At 40.4% G+C, this 14,700-nt stretch overlaps 1 protein-coding gene and 1 long non-coding RNA gene across 4 annotated transcripts in view; both read right to left on the bottom strand.

The window, feature by feature from the left end:
• LIMCH1 (LIM and calponin homology domains 1) overlaps positions 1-14,700 on the bottom strand; it is a 180,999-nt gene that overhangs the window by 159,881 nt on the left and 6,418 nt on the right. The gene's annotated exons all lie outside the window — the stretch shown is intronic.
• Positions 12,415-14,634, bottom strand: LOC113969118. 2 transcript variants are annotated; one of them, XR_003534758.1, is made up of 3 exons: positions 14,371-14,634; positions 13,798-13,979; positions 12,415-12,529 (listed from the first exon to the last, which is right to left on the bottom strand). It is a non-coding gene; the product is annotated as an uncharacterized LOC113969118 (long non-coding RNA). The 2 variants fall into 2 exon arrangements; XR_003534759.1 differs by having other exon boundaries at positions 13,802-13,979.

Raw genomic sequence — 14,700 nt, 5'->3', positions numbered from 1 at the left:
AGGCCACCCCAGTGAAGAGCATAGTGGGGCAATCCCCTCCCTGGACCGGCTGGCGATGCTTTTCCTGATTGTCCCCCAGGACACGGTTGTCCCTCCTGGCTGCCAGGGCACTGCTGAATCACATTCAACTTGCCATCAACCAGGACCCCCAGGTCCCTTTCTGCAGCACTGCTTTCCAGCATCTCATTCCCCAGTCTGTATGTACATCCAGGCTTGCCCCATCCCAGATGCAGTATCTGGCACTTTTTCCCTTGTTGAACTTTTTTGTGGTTGGTGATTGCCCAGTGCTCTAATTTGCTGAGGTCTCTTTGCAGGACCTCCCTGCCTTCGAGGGAGTCAACAGTTCCTCCCAGTTTTTGTGTCATCTGCAAACTTGCTTAGTATCCCTTCCAGTCCTGTGTCCAAGTCATTTATGAAGATGTTGAAGAGCACAGGGCACACAATGGAGTCCTGTGAAACCCCACTAATGACAGGTCACCAGTCTGATGTTACCCCATTCACTGTTACCCTCTGTGCTCGACCCGTGAGCCAATTGTTCACCCACCACGTGATGTGTTTATCCAGCTGTGTGCTGGACAGTTTGTCCAGAAGGATCCTATGAGAGACAGTACCTAAAGTTTTACTGAAATTCAAAAATATTACATCAACTGGCTTCCCTTGATCAACTAGGTGGGTTGTCATAAAAAGTATATTTGTATATATTTGTATTCAGAATTTGGGTTTTCAGTAACATCTGATGAGTGAACTAAGATGTTGTCCTAAAACCACAAGAAGACGTAGAAGAGTTTCAGGAAAATCCTGTGAGACCCTAGTCAGAGAAGTCAGAGGAAAACAGCTACTAATGAGTCTACAAAAACATATTCTACTGCCCAAAACCTCAACCCACAAGTTTTAGAGTGACAAGATAAAGACTGGTAAATTGTGGCTGTCTTCTATAAGGCTTTCTGCAAGAGCACCCAAGAAAGCACTTGGGGAGTAAGCCAGCTGCCTTCTTCCACCCTTTGCAGAATACAAACTCTGATTTTCAGAGATGGTAAACTGATGGTGCTCACACATAATGATGGAATAGAAAGAATAAACAAGGCCCAGATATGTGACCACATTCTTGCCAGCATGACACAAGTACCTTCTTTACTTTATTAGGGGCTTTTTCTAGAGCCCACACAAGATAATGTCTGGTTCAAATTAGTGCAACAGGCACACTCCAGATTCAAAAATTCCCTTTTGGGTCAATTTTGCTAGCTCCTCCCTTACTTCAAGGTCAGCTCCTTTGGAAAAAAGGGTATATTTTCAGTTTTTCGGAAGCCACCTGGACCTAGAGGATATAACATCAAAAGGTATTTTTCCTGGTGCCTGGTTATCAAGTGTCGGCCATGCAACTTTCCACGTTCTCTTTGCCATCAACAGAAACCTGCACAAAGCTACCTTGTGCTAAAATCTCAAGTTTCTCCTCTTTTTCCACAAGAGACACTAGCTGCAAGCATTTTCCCAGGGTTCCAGCCAAAACTTTTATTCTGCTTACTGGTGACTCCTCTTGGGAGCCTATCCTCTACTTCTACGCACTGTCATAGTGCAGCTATTGTTCTGAGAGATGATTTCATGCCAACACACCAAAAGAGACTCGTATGATGTAGACTCTGTGCTTCAAAGCCAGACAGATAAGGTTTCCTTTCTGATCAACACTTATCTAGTGAAAATGGTAACAGAAGTCTTACAATGGCATCCTAAAACTTAACTTAAATATATAGCTAATTTCCTGAAGCTTTTATATGAGATAAAGCAGTTCATGTTACAGTCACAGCACAAAAAACAGATACAAAGCCCAGACTCTTACCATAACTTTTAAAGGATCACCATGTACTTTGTAAATAGAAAAAAAAATTTTTAAACCTGAATGATCTCCAAGGCATTCATTCTTCAGATTCAACCATGATTCACCAAGATGAGCCAGAAATTTCCCTTCTACCTGAAAGTGATACTGCACATGGCTGTTCCCAGAGCCTTCCAAGAATTATCTACAAGGAAACATGACATCACTTTAAATGCATAGTTGGTGTTCCTCTGTGCAAACTTAACACAAACCTTCTCTTTAGGCCTTCCAGTTTCATGACAAATCATGAGCTGGTAGGACCTGTGTTTATCAACAGTTGGCCTCAAAAATACTCCCATATTTTGCAACTGAAGGGTTGTATCTTGAGACAGGACTGTTCCTACAACTGCACTGACTGTTTTGGGTTGCAATAGGACTCATACGTGCCCACAGAAGTCCTATGGGGACAGAAGGGCAAAAGAGCCAAGTATATCTGTTTGGATTATTTTACACAATATTCCTTTAAGGATCCTTCATTTTTTCAAATGCCCACTACCTGTGAATATTTAGCATGTTATGTTCAAAGCATTGTTGTCTTGTGGGTCACATCAGACATACCACTTGGACTCTGAGTCATCCTACTTCCATGACACTGAATTGATTTATTGATTACCAAGATGAAGTAAAATTTATTGCAGTTCCTAGTCAAATTTATTATGGATCCTTTCTTACTGTGCAATTCCCCTTATTACAGAGAAATCAATTAATTTCTCCTTTCACCACTATAAAAATTATGTGCATCCATTTATAAATGTACCTAACTGCCTTACGCAGTTTTCACACCTTACGGTTTGATCAAAAGAGGAAAATGAAATTTTTAGATTTTTAAACTTAAAAAAAATAGATGCCTACTTCAAATCTGCCACAAGACATTTAAGATGTCAGAGAGTTACAAATGAATACTATGGTGTGATAATAATGGGCACAGTGGGTATTAAATGAATCATCTCAGTTTGACTTTTCATTCTAATTACAGAAGTTAGTGAAGATATTATTGAGATAAAGCAGATTTAAAAGAGCATAGTGATAGTGATAGCTTCCACAGCCTTTATGACAGACAAATTTTGATCTAGTAACCTTCACATGCTAAATTTCAGCCAAAAAATTCAGACAACCAGAATACCAAGGAGCAGATGATGTCCACGCAGCAGGACAGATGTTACAGGCTGGCCTGCCCAGCCCTTTCTCCTACCACATGTCATTTCAAAACTTCTAATGTATGGACTCCTAATTCATTATGACTTCTTATTTCCAAAAAGTAATCATAAGCATGAAAAATATTATATTCCAGTTGAAATGTGTATAATAAGCCAAAAAATTTGTGTTGGACACAGCCTTTAACTGTCTTTATCCAGGGAGGTGAAGACAGAAGGTCTGCTATGCTAGTCAGGAAAGTATTAACAATTAAAGTAGTTTATCATCTATTAGCAAGGGAAATAAGTCACTAGAACTCTATCCTGATAGAATACAACAAAGGTTTCCTTGCTAAGGGCATTTCAGCCCTGCTTTTTTCCTGTTGGAAGAGTCCCAAATCTTGCGATTCAACAGCACCAGCACTTCTCTCTCTCTTAGGCTGGTGCTAACTTTAAAGCACACAGTCCAGTGCGGTGTGAGAGGGAGAGAAATGAGAAGACAGAAGAAGAGGAAACTGCCTGAGAATGATTAATAATAAAGAACTGGTATTAAAACAAGACAAATTCATTACATCATTCATATCACAGGAGACAGATTGAAAGCCACAGAAACCAACATTTCAGGCAAGGACAATGATATTTTCTTGCCTGCATAATTTTTATGTAGGCAGCAAAAGCAGGGCAGAAATGCAGGGAGCTGAAGAGATGAACTTATATTTCAGCCAGCTACATGCTTGATCTGAGATTTGAATACTGTCCTGGCTTGGGCCACTGTCCTCAGTGGTGTTACTAGTCCAGTCACTGATACCAAGCTTTTGATAGCTGATTAGTAGTCACATGTTGCTCATTTGCTATGAGTGCCTGGCATCCCAGCACACGGAAGAGAGCCATAGCTGTGCCTCTATAATGCTACAGAATGCTAAGTACATGGCAAAGAATACAAGGTCTTAAGAGTCTCAAATTAGCATACAGTCTTGAATCAATTTCTCTGTACCACAGTCCTGGTACTTACAGTGAAGGCATGAAATAAGATTCATGTTTGCAAAGAACTTTTTTGCAAAGATACTTTAGTGATGAGCACCACTAAAGTCTGAGAAAGTAATTCTGTCCTTGGAATTTGGTTTGAACTACACACAAAGAACATGGCATAGGACTGCATGTTGAACAGTAAGGAGAAAATGAAACACTGAATAGCTGTTCATTGAGAGCTGCACTATTCATTCTGCGCACTAAAGAGATACTCAGAAGAAACACAGCAGTGACCATGTATTTAATATGCATGCCCATGAAGGAGAACTGAGCTTGCAGAGACAACACTATTGTATTATTTTAGCAGGCCTGACCTTGCAAATTTCATCACGTTCTCCAAGACTGAAGACAGAAACATATTACTCAGATAATTCTTATTTCACTTGCATTTAGCAGTCTTCAGGGAAATCAGGCTCTGAGATGCTGGGTACTATATGACTAAAGTAAAAACCTATCTATCTTTTCCCAGGGAGAACACATCACACCTCTTCATAATTTAACATTTTTAAGTTTGTACATGCAATTCAGTCTAACAAATGCTGCAGGTAGAGGCCAGGAGATGAAGTGCCAAAAGAGTGAACACTCAGACAAAGTAAATGTTGAAATGAAAAACAGTAAAGAAAAAAATTTAAAAGTCCAAGTGAGGCAGGTTTGTTGTGCTGTCCTCAAGTCAAACAGTTTGTCTGGGCTTTAGCGAAGGCTAAAACTCCAGCATTAGCCCAGACATATCTTATGTATACAGGAAACTATCATTTGCACTAGTGTTCACTTGTCTTTTTCCAATCTCTGCTGCTCATGAGGGTGTGAAGCTGGATTTTCTGGTACTCTGTACATGAAAGCTCTATTGGTGTAGGAAGTCAGGTATTATTGGAGGAATAAACAAAGCCTTCCTCAGCAATATTATATCAACTGACCTCTGTGGTATAGGAAGCCATCATAATAGATTGTTAAAAAATCATCAGTATACTTAAAAAAATACAAATAATTTTGTTTCCCATTTCTGTTATATAATGTACTTTTGCTACTCTAGCGTAAAGCCACAACAAAACACAGCAAACTGGCTAATGCCAAGTTACTCTTAGCATGCTAAATTTCTAAGGTAGAATTTTAAGTCTCCTGTAAAAATTCAGGTGTATAATCTTAATGTAACAACTACCAAGAAACCAGAAGGATTCACTCTATCTAAAGTTACAAAACTTACCCTAAAATCAGAGTGTTAGAGAACAAAACTAGTAAACATCTGGACTCAATAAAGAAATGAGACACCAACAGTGGAAATACACAAAATATGGTCTTTCAAGACACAAACTTACAAAATCTTCCAACCAGGGACTAAATAAAGAGATCATCTTGAGCTACAGTCTTGAATCCAGTCTTGGCCACTTTCAAAGGCTGTCAAACTCCAAGCAATATTAGTAACAGAAGTATTACATAGGAATCTCTATAGGCTACTTCATAAAAATGAAAATGGAAGCAAGTTGGTGGGCTTTTGGGCACCAATTGTCTTTGGCTTTGTAGGGCAGGGCTGGCAGTTTTTACTTTAATTGCACAAACAACAAAGGCCCAGAAAGCCATATTCCACTCCCACTTCCAACAAGCTTAGCTGAATCATCTGCTTGGTCTGCAATTTAGCCCTAAACCTATCCTTGGGGTAGCCTAGCAGAAGACAGTAGAAACAGAAGGATTGGGATTTAAATTATTTGGTCTTTGAGGGAAAGATGGACACATAAATTGATTCTCCTACTTAAGAAAAATTATTTCTCAAAACTTAGCTAGTAAATCTTTCTGCTGATGACATTAAAGTAAGCAAGTCGGTTTTTATAGTTTTGAGTTTTAAGAAGACGAACCTCTTGATTACTTGATACTTTCGTAATACTATTTAATATTATTCTGTGCTTCCAGAGACAGAATTCTGTTGTGCTAGATCATACCCATGAAATCATCTGCTTTGCCAAATATTTTCCAAATATAAATTGGGCTGGTATTTGAAATTAGTAGTGTCTTAAACCAAAGTCAGTGAAGTCTGAAAATACAACACACATCAGCTGAACAGGGTGCTGGAAATTTATCTCCTGTCAAAAGGGACATCAGTTCTTTTGCCCTTAATTATTTAAGACTTTGTTCTTTTTAATAATGAAAACCTCCTTCCTTTTTGTCCTTCCATGACCATGGTTAGGCAACAAGAAGCCCATCAGAAGCATATCAAATTCATTCAATGCACTCTGGTAGCAGGAGAAATAAAATGAGCCAAGGGAAAAGGTAAAAATTGTGATAAAAATTAAGAGGTTATTATGATTCTACACCAAACTTTATAAATACAATGTGTGAGTAGGTGGCACTAGAGCTGAAATCAAATGCAGATCATGAGACTAATACATATGCTTAACAGTCTCTTCATTATGCAAGAGATCCAATGACAGTGAGAAACATATTAGTAAAGAAACAGATGTTTCAAGAGCACACACCCCAATCAGAGTTCTTCCTTCTACCTGCTTAGCAGCAGTAAAACAGCCTGCATAGGGGAACAAAGCTTCTCCATCCAGCCTGGACCAGTGCCAGGATAAACTATGCTACAGATCCAAAATATAACTGATTTTCATTACAGGAGGAACACTTACACATTAGCTTAAAACTGGAGCTCCCAAAGCATAAGACACAAGTGACATACATACAGGTGACTGCCAAGCAGCAGAGAAGTGAGAGAAATGGCCATTCAAGCACCAAGTGTGCCCAAAACACAAAGCACTCTCCTCTAGTTATACCCAGCCCAGCTGTGCTGGCAAGAACTGCTGCTGCCACCTACATGAAGGAGGAAGACATCGGTTTGAAAGGAAACCACCTGTACCACCAGCACTGGCAGAAGGTCGTAGTACCAGTGGCAGCATCACCACCATTACAATAACTCTCTTCCCAGGATCATGTTACCCATGGGGCCAAATCTGCAAATTACAATAATCATCTTCAGGGAGTGAACAATGCAAACAAATGCTGAGAGTTGTTGCTTATAGACTTCACTCAGTATTCAAGAAACAGTTGTATACAGAGCCTCAAGCACATACATCCTATCTGTGGTACCTCAACAAGCAGCAAAGCTTAGCAAAGTCTGGTTCTTAAGGTTTTGGCTTGAAAATATTGTGAAGGAAGGGAAAAGGCAGAAAAATAAAGGTATTTATAGTAAATCTCTTTGCCCACAAAGCAATTAAGCTGGAACTCCAAATATGAAGGATGTGGGGTAAATTAAAATTTTTAAGCACCGTAGAATTACTGATTTAATGGGTCTGCCAAATGATAGCACACTCCCAGCAAAGAGTTCTGGCTGCAGAAAGCTCTTAATCCCAGTGAATAATTAACTGGGAATAATGTCAGCAAAACAGCTGTGAGGATAAAATGCTGTTCAAGTTGACTAGAGGAACAACTGCCTAGAGCTGTTCAGACTAACCTCAAAGCAAAAGCAGGTGCTGACACCACAGTTCAACTAAAATCTGCCTCTACCTTCTACCTTAAAAACGGGAGTTATGCAGGAGAAAGACAGAATTAGAGAGGGAAAGAAGCAACTATTCTCTTCAGAAACACAGCAGGGTAACTGGAATGAATTTGAGAGTCAAGTCCAAGTGTCTTCCAAAGAGATGATCTGGTGAAGTGTCTGTACTCATGCTTCTTAACTTTCTACTGAAGTGGAAAGGAATACTAAATGCTAGCACAGAACTGTTGAAGAAACAACTTCACAGAAACAACTTCACAGAAACAATGTACCAGAGAAGCTCTATTAGGCTTTGCTGAGCAGCTTACTCTAGTCAGAACTGCTATCAAATATTTCCAGTAGAAAGAGCTGCATCTTCCCTGCAACATGATCAGGCCTGAAATCTCCAATCCAACTAGGACTTCCCAGAGGAAAAAGATTTTCACAGTGGATTAGAAATGCCTGATCTAGCTTATATTCTCTGAAGTGCCACACAGGGTGTGTTCCCTTGAAGCTCTTTATCCACACTCTGCTCCTCCTCATCTCTTTCCTTCTCTCAACTATTTTTCTTTAACTTTTTTTTTTCCTGTGCAAGTTTAGGAGAAAAACCTTGAAGCTATATGCACCAGGATATGAAGACACCAGGAGCATGGATGACCAATCACATAAAAATTATTCAAGTGAGCTTGCAATAATCATTATCCTACATAAAGATATTTAAAGCCCTTAAGGCATATAGCATGCAGACAGCTGGCAGCATCCATGTGACAGATGCCTCAAGTGAGTGCCTTTTGCTACCCATACTGCTGTGCAATAACAGATGGATTACTAGACAGTCACTTACAGACAAAAAAATCCCCAACCTTGCCCACACAAACAGCAGGTAAAACAGTCCAAAGCCCTTAAGTAAAAAATCATATTTGAAGTCAGAGACATTGTTGATGAGCAAGAAAGAGGCATTTTGCTTTATTAACAAGAACAAAGTTGTAATTCTCCTACTTCTATTAGTCCAAATATTCTGTCACTGCACCGGGAGTGAAAGAGCTATAGTTACTACACTCTAGAAATTCCCAAACATGCTCCTTCCCTCCAACAGCCTCATTAGACTTCTGGCAGGAAGAAATCATAGCTCCGAGGAGTAGGACAAGCTCAGTTCAGGACGAGCTCTGTTGTTTACAAAATACTTTCATGGCAACCCATAAATGCAATTGGTTGTAGAGGAATTGTCAAACAGCAGTTCTTTTCGTCTCATGCCACTGTCCTAAGGAAATCTGCCATGATACACCTCAAGACAACAAAGGACACAAGTGAGCACATTTGAAGTGACCTTCTCCCCCTGCCAGCAGAGCAGCTTTCTACACTGTAGAAGAGCCATTTTTCCTACTTGCTTTTTGTTGAAGAAATGAAAGCTTATCCTCAACAGAGCACCAGCAAGAGTTTTGGACATGTGTAGGCATCTCAACTTTGTCAAATATCACATCTGCTTCACCAACCACTTGCAGCTTGCATGCTGTTGCAGTTCTGAGTCTAAAGCAGTTCTAGAGACTGAGTCTAAAGCACTCTCTTTCTCCACCAAACAGAAAAAGAGCAGCTTATGTTTTGCTCTTTCACTTTTTTGTGTATGAGATGCCCAACTTTTCCTTCTCAATCCTAAAAGAAAACTTCAACCTGGTTGATGTTGCATGCACTGGAAAATGTTCACTGCCCATAGCTAACACTGACAGCCCTTTCTCCAACAGCAGTTTTTCCAATACCACCTATTTCCTGGCTATACTGGAGCACAGTTTCCCATGGGAAACTGTCATTTTGATGCTTCATGTTGGAGCTCCTCATCCTGCGCAAAGGCTGCCATCACTGCTACTTCTAGAAATCTGCTCCTTCTAGTCACACAGCTCTGGCTACAAGCATAGAATGACGGGATATTCTCCTTTCCCAACACAGAGATCCTCCCTTATGCTCTTCCTTCTCTTGAGAGATACCAAGAGACAGGAAAAAAGCAAAGAACAAAAGCTTTCAACACAGTTTGAGATTGCACCACTTCCAAGAAGTCTGCATTGGCTTTGATCTATTGATTTCAAGGCCCTTAATGTGGGAAGCTGAAATGCAAGTTTTCTCCAGACAATTTTAAAACAAAAAGAAAAAAAAGAAAAAAAAACCCAAACACCAAAACCAAAAAAATCCGCAAAACAATCAAACAACCAAAAAAAGTCAGATCTGTCTATAACCAAAATATGCACTCAAGAGTCTTGGTTGAAATCCAAAAATAAGCTATTATAAATAGCTATAAAGCTATTATTCAGCAGTGCAACATCAGAGACACTAGGGAACTAGAATGAATGGAAATTAATGTATAAAATTCCACAAGCACCGGTAGATGAGTTATTTATTATATCATACTGGAACGTCACCTCAGAGCTACCCCTGTGAATTCTCATTAAGTTATCCCACAGCTATCTCTAACAGTTTTGCTTACTTTCTCCCCTGAAGCTACTAACAAGAAGCAAAATGAGGGAAAGGAATGAAGTAACAAAGCATTTATTTCTGAGCAGCATTTTTAGATGAAAATAAGGATCCTTTTCTGTTTAGGATATTCCAAGAAGGTTCTCCCATCAACTGCAGTGCATCTTTCATATGTGAGGCTGCAATAAATCCAGTTTGATGTACATCTTTGAAGAGCACCCATAGCAAATGAACACCTGCAAATCTAACTGAGGACTGCTTCCCAGGAGAAAATAATCATTGAAAAATAAGCAAGGGAGGAGAAATTACTTTGCAGCTTCACCAGCTTTATTTTTAACACCCTCTGCTCCCTTTAAGCTGATCTCCTCACAGGACATATCTCACCCTCAGCTGTGCTGTGCCAATCTAAGAGGCTCTGGATACCAGGAACTGCAACACAACAGCTGCCTATGCTGGAGCCACCACACAACAGGCACCACCTCCGCTTTTAGCAGTGGCCATGTGCCTGGGCCATCCCGAGAGGACAGTGTAGCACTGCCTACAGCCCACACCACCAGCGGGAAGTAGTAGTACCTGCCCTGACAGAAAGTGCCCATCAGCCCAGCACCCTCAGCAGAGAATCAACATGGGCAGAGTGGCACTGATCTGAGGGAAGGAGAAAACAAGGCCCCAGCAAGACTGAAGATCTGCATGTTCATAATTAAAATGTTTAGAGGGTACTTTTGTTTCTCTTTAGAGGAGGCAAGCTGTTTCTAATAAAGGATCATTTGAGTCGCCTAAACTTTGTTGACTTACTGGCTTTTTCCATGTTATTCCAAAAATGAAGACCCCCTTGTTGAAGTAAAAATTGGTTTGGGGAGGGGCAGGATGTTAGGCTAAGCTTTTATATAATTTCTTTGAACTCAGGCAAGACTCACCTTTATGACTCGCTGATTATGACACCTCCTTTTCCTTGCCAGTATAATCTTTTCTGGAAAACAGTTTATTTTCTTCACTATCTTTAATTAATCCAAACACCACCAGAAGCCAAGATATCGTACATGCATGCTCCCAAATCAGGATCTTTCTTTTTCCAAACTACAACTTTAAAAAACAACTCAGAATCAGGAAAAGGACAAACAGAAAAAAAACCCAACACTTACATAGTTGTCATCTTTCTTTTTTCCTGTTTAGATTACATAGTTACATTTATGCTTCTGGACTGAAAAAAAATTCCGGAGTTGCTTTTGTTGCAACAATGTATGTGAATTAGCCCACTGAAATGCATCACAACGATCGCACAGAAACAAAGCCAAGGGATTCAGTGCTGAACGCACTGGAGCACTGGGCATCCCTGCCCACGCCAGTCTGACAGAGACAAGGCAGTCACTTCTGCCTCTTCTCATTCCTCCGTCCCTTTTCCCAAACCCAGTCAGAAAATGCTCACTGACAAATAGCAGACCTCCGCTAACACACCATGGCTCTTTTTAAACTGGAAAAAAACCCAGTTTGGAAAATACAAGAAAAGTTGTCATCAAAGGCATGCAGTTAATATTTAAATCAAAGAATTACAAAAAAAAGAACTGGGGGGAAAAGACTTCAGTGTTTTTCCTTTGACACTGAAACTTCCCTTCTCTGTCAGCAGACTTAGGAAAAATCTCTTATTTCAGAATTTTCTAGATTAATAAAGTAGACATTTTGACAAAAGCTTTTCAGTGTTTGCTGGAAGTGGAGTTGGAAGGGAGTGTCCAATATACCCATATCAGGTATAAAACATGCACCACTGATATTCAAGAAAGTAAATCATTATGAGTTCCATAATCTCCTCAAATATTTATAGGCAGATGAAGACTAAAGGGATAGGTTTGGATTTGGGACCTCTAAACTCCACTGGAGTCAAAATCTCCACTGTGATATGACAGCATAACATAACCCTGCGCGTTTCATGGAAAACAGTGCTTGAAAAGCACCACAAAGAAATTTTTAACCTCAGCCCCCTGTTCTCTGTAGCCATGCAAGCATTCTGCTCCCACGTGAAATCAGTTATTTATGGGCACTGGCCTCTGCTTACACAAAAGCAAGGCAGTGCTTCTCAAGTCAGAGCAACAGTTACAACTCTCTGTGCCAGTCTGTGACCTGATCCTGAACCACAAATTTCATTTGAGTTTCTTGGTCTTCTGGTTTTGGTGGAAAGGTCATTTGGAACTTTTTTCTGCCACTCTAGAAATGCAAAGTTCCAGAACTAGAAGACCACACTTTTCATCTTCAGTTCACAAATTCTCCTTCCAAGAGTCCCATTCCATGTAAAGGAATTCACATGACACAGTGCTATGAGGCGATATAAATACCCTATGTTAAATCCCTTGACCTGCACGTTTTGCTGAATGTATCAGAGCTAAAATAAATTTTGGGAACCCTTGTGTATTAATCTTTTTACAGATTTCAGTTCCTTGCTGTTGGTGAGAAAAACCTGAATCACAGCAATGTATTGTCTGAGGAATAGCAGGCAGGTAACAGTTTGTCTTTTAAATGATACTGCAATCCAGCCAGGAACTTCAATGCTCACGACTGCAACACTGTATGGAGATCTACCAACACCTATGGGAAAGAAAACAATAGGGAATGTATTTACAGTATCAGGATGAGAAATCCTGGGTTTTGTACGTTACATAGAGTATGTGCAGCCACTGGCCATATAGCTTGTAGATAACCAGAGGGCTGGGATTCCTCTGAAAACTGTGGAAAGGTCAGATGGAGGTAGGGAGAATTCGGATGCTGGAACAGCATAAGAAAAACACATCCTTTCGTGTTCTTCCTGAAACTCACTATGGGATCACAAATCACAGAAATCCCTGTCTTATTTCCATCACAGACCAGGGATTGTGAAGGAAAGTGCAATTAATGAAGAGCATTCTCTCTTACCTTACTCATCCATCTGTTCAAAGCAGAATTAAAAAACTGTTTCCTCTGCCTCCACCACACTTCACCTTAGCCTGTGAAGTGCTCTGTGAATCACTGACGATGATACCAGAGCTAAGGAGCCACAGCAGTATTATTTTTCAGAATCATGAAGCTTGTCAAAGTTGATTTCAACATGAAGCTGTCTTTGATACTAGGCATGAGCCCTCAGAACAGCAAAAACCAGCAAAATAGGGTTTCTCTTAAAATGGGCAAATGAAGCAGATTTTCTTCTTTCCTTACCAACCAAGAATTCACTAGATTATTTTAAGTCAATTTTAATATCAGATGCAAGCTCTATTGTTGTTAAACCCTATTGTTAAGCTAGACATTTTGCTAAGGTAAGGACTGCTAGCAATAATCATTATATACACATACAATTAAAAAACCCCAAACTAGTTAACAGTAGCAAGTTATATTAGAACTGTGCAATGACTATCCAGGTAAAGGATTCTTATAAACAACTAATACCACGAACAAAAAGCTTCTTAAGGACTTAGCATCTAAATTCTCAAGAATTAAGCCTAGATGTCATCTTCTCAAGATCTGAAAAGGAAGGGAAATAATTTAAATTCCTTATGGGTCAATTATAACAGTGCACAGTGAATTAAATAACAACAAAAAAAATTCACCAAGCCAAGGAAATCGGTCATATTTACAGATTTCTAAAATAAAACAGGTTTAGCAAAAATAGTTAGACTGGAAGTCAAACACATTTTACACTGCCTTGAGGAGTTTCTACAAAGGAAGCTCACCAGCATACCCTGAAGATGCCTGCCATAAGCCTTAAGAGTTTTGCTTTTGTATAGAGAAGGATCTTGCTTATATAAACAGGCTCTTCAGCACTACAATAATACAAGCAACCAATAAAGCGGCATTAAAAATAAAATTAAGTGATGTTCACTCACTCACTGTCAAGCAGTCATAGATGCACAGAATAACCAGGTTGGCAGGGACCTCAGAAGGCTCCTACTCCAACCTCCTGCTCCATGCAAGGGCAGCTCTTGGGTCTGACCAGGCCATTCCCAGCTTTGTCCAGACAGGAATGAAATGTTCCAGGGATGGTGTTCTCCTAGCCTTTCTGGGCAACCTGTACCAATGTTCAAGTGGCCTTGTAGTGAAGAAATTTTTCCTTCTGCCAAGCCATAACCTTTCCTATTTTAGTTTATGACAACCATCTCACTCTACTGCCACATACCTCTGTGAAGTGCCTTGCTCTGTCTTCTCAAAAACCTGCCCACAGGTATACTGGGGGGCTGCTGCCATGTCCCCACAAATCCACCTCTCCTGAAGAAGCCCAGTTCCATCACCCTCTCTCTCACAGCAAGTCCTCCAGCCCCATCCAGCCTGGGGACTCTCTGCTCAGTTTCCTCCAGCTTACCAATGTCCCCCCCACGCTCTGGGCCCCAAAACTGAATGCAGTATTCCAGGTGTGACATAGCAAGTGCCAAGCAGAAGCAAACAACCACTTCCATCACTACCTGCTCCAGAAAATCACCAAGGGGTAACCTCTCCTGCTGCCGGGACACCACAGCCTGTTGTTCCACAGGTTCCCATGGTCCTTTCCAGCAGAGCTGCTGCCCCAGTAGTCACTCCCACCCTGTCCCAGTACAGGGAGTACATTTATGCTGTTTCTAAAATAAAGGCAGTAATAGGCATGGATTTCTTCATTTTAAGCTGGGGCATGTCACTGTTCCTCACATTCTGACAAGGCTGTTTCAAGGACACAGGCCCAAGACAGCGATTAACATATCTGGGAGAAGTTTCAGTTATCAATTTTGATGTCATGGTACTAGCGCCATGGTAGCTGT

Source organism: Neopelma chrysocephalum, unplaced genomic scaffold, assembly GCF_003984885.1.
Source record: "Neopelma chrysocephalum unplaced genomic scaffold, ASM398488v2 Primary Assembly neopelma1_71, whole genome shotgun sequence".
Taxonomy (NCBI): domain Eukaryota; kingdom Metazoa; phylum Chordata; class Aves; order Passeriformes; family Pipridae; genus Neopelma; species Neopelma chrysocephalum.
The sequence above is the reverse complement of the archived record's forward strand: the minus strand, read 5'-3'. Positions and strand labels throughout refer to the sequence as shown.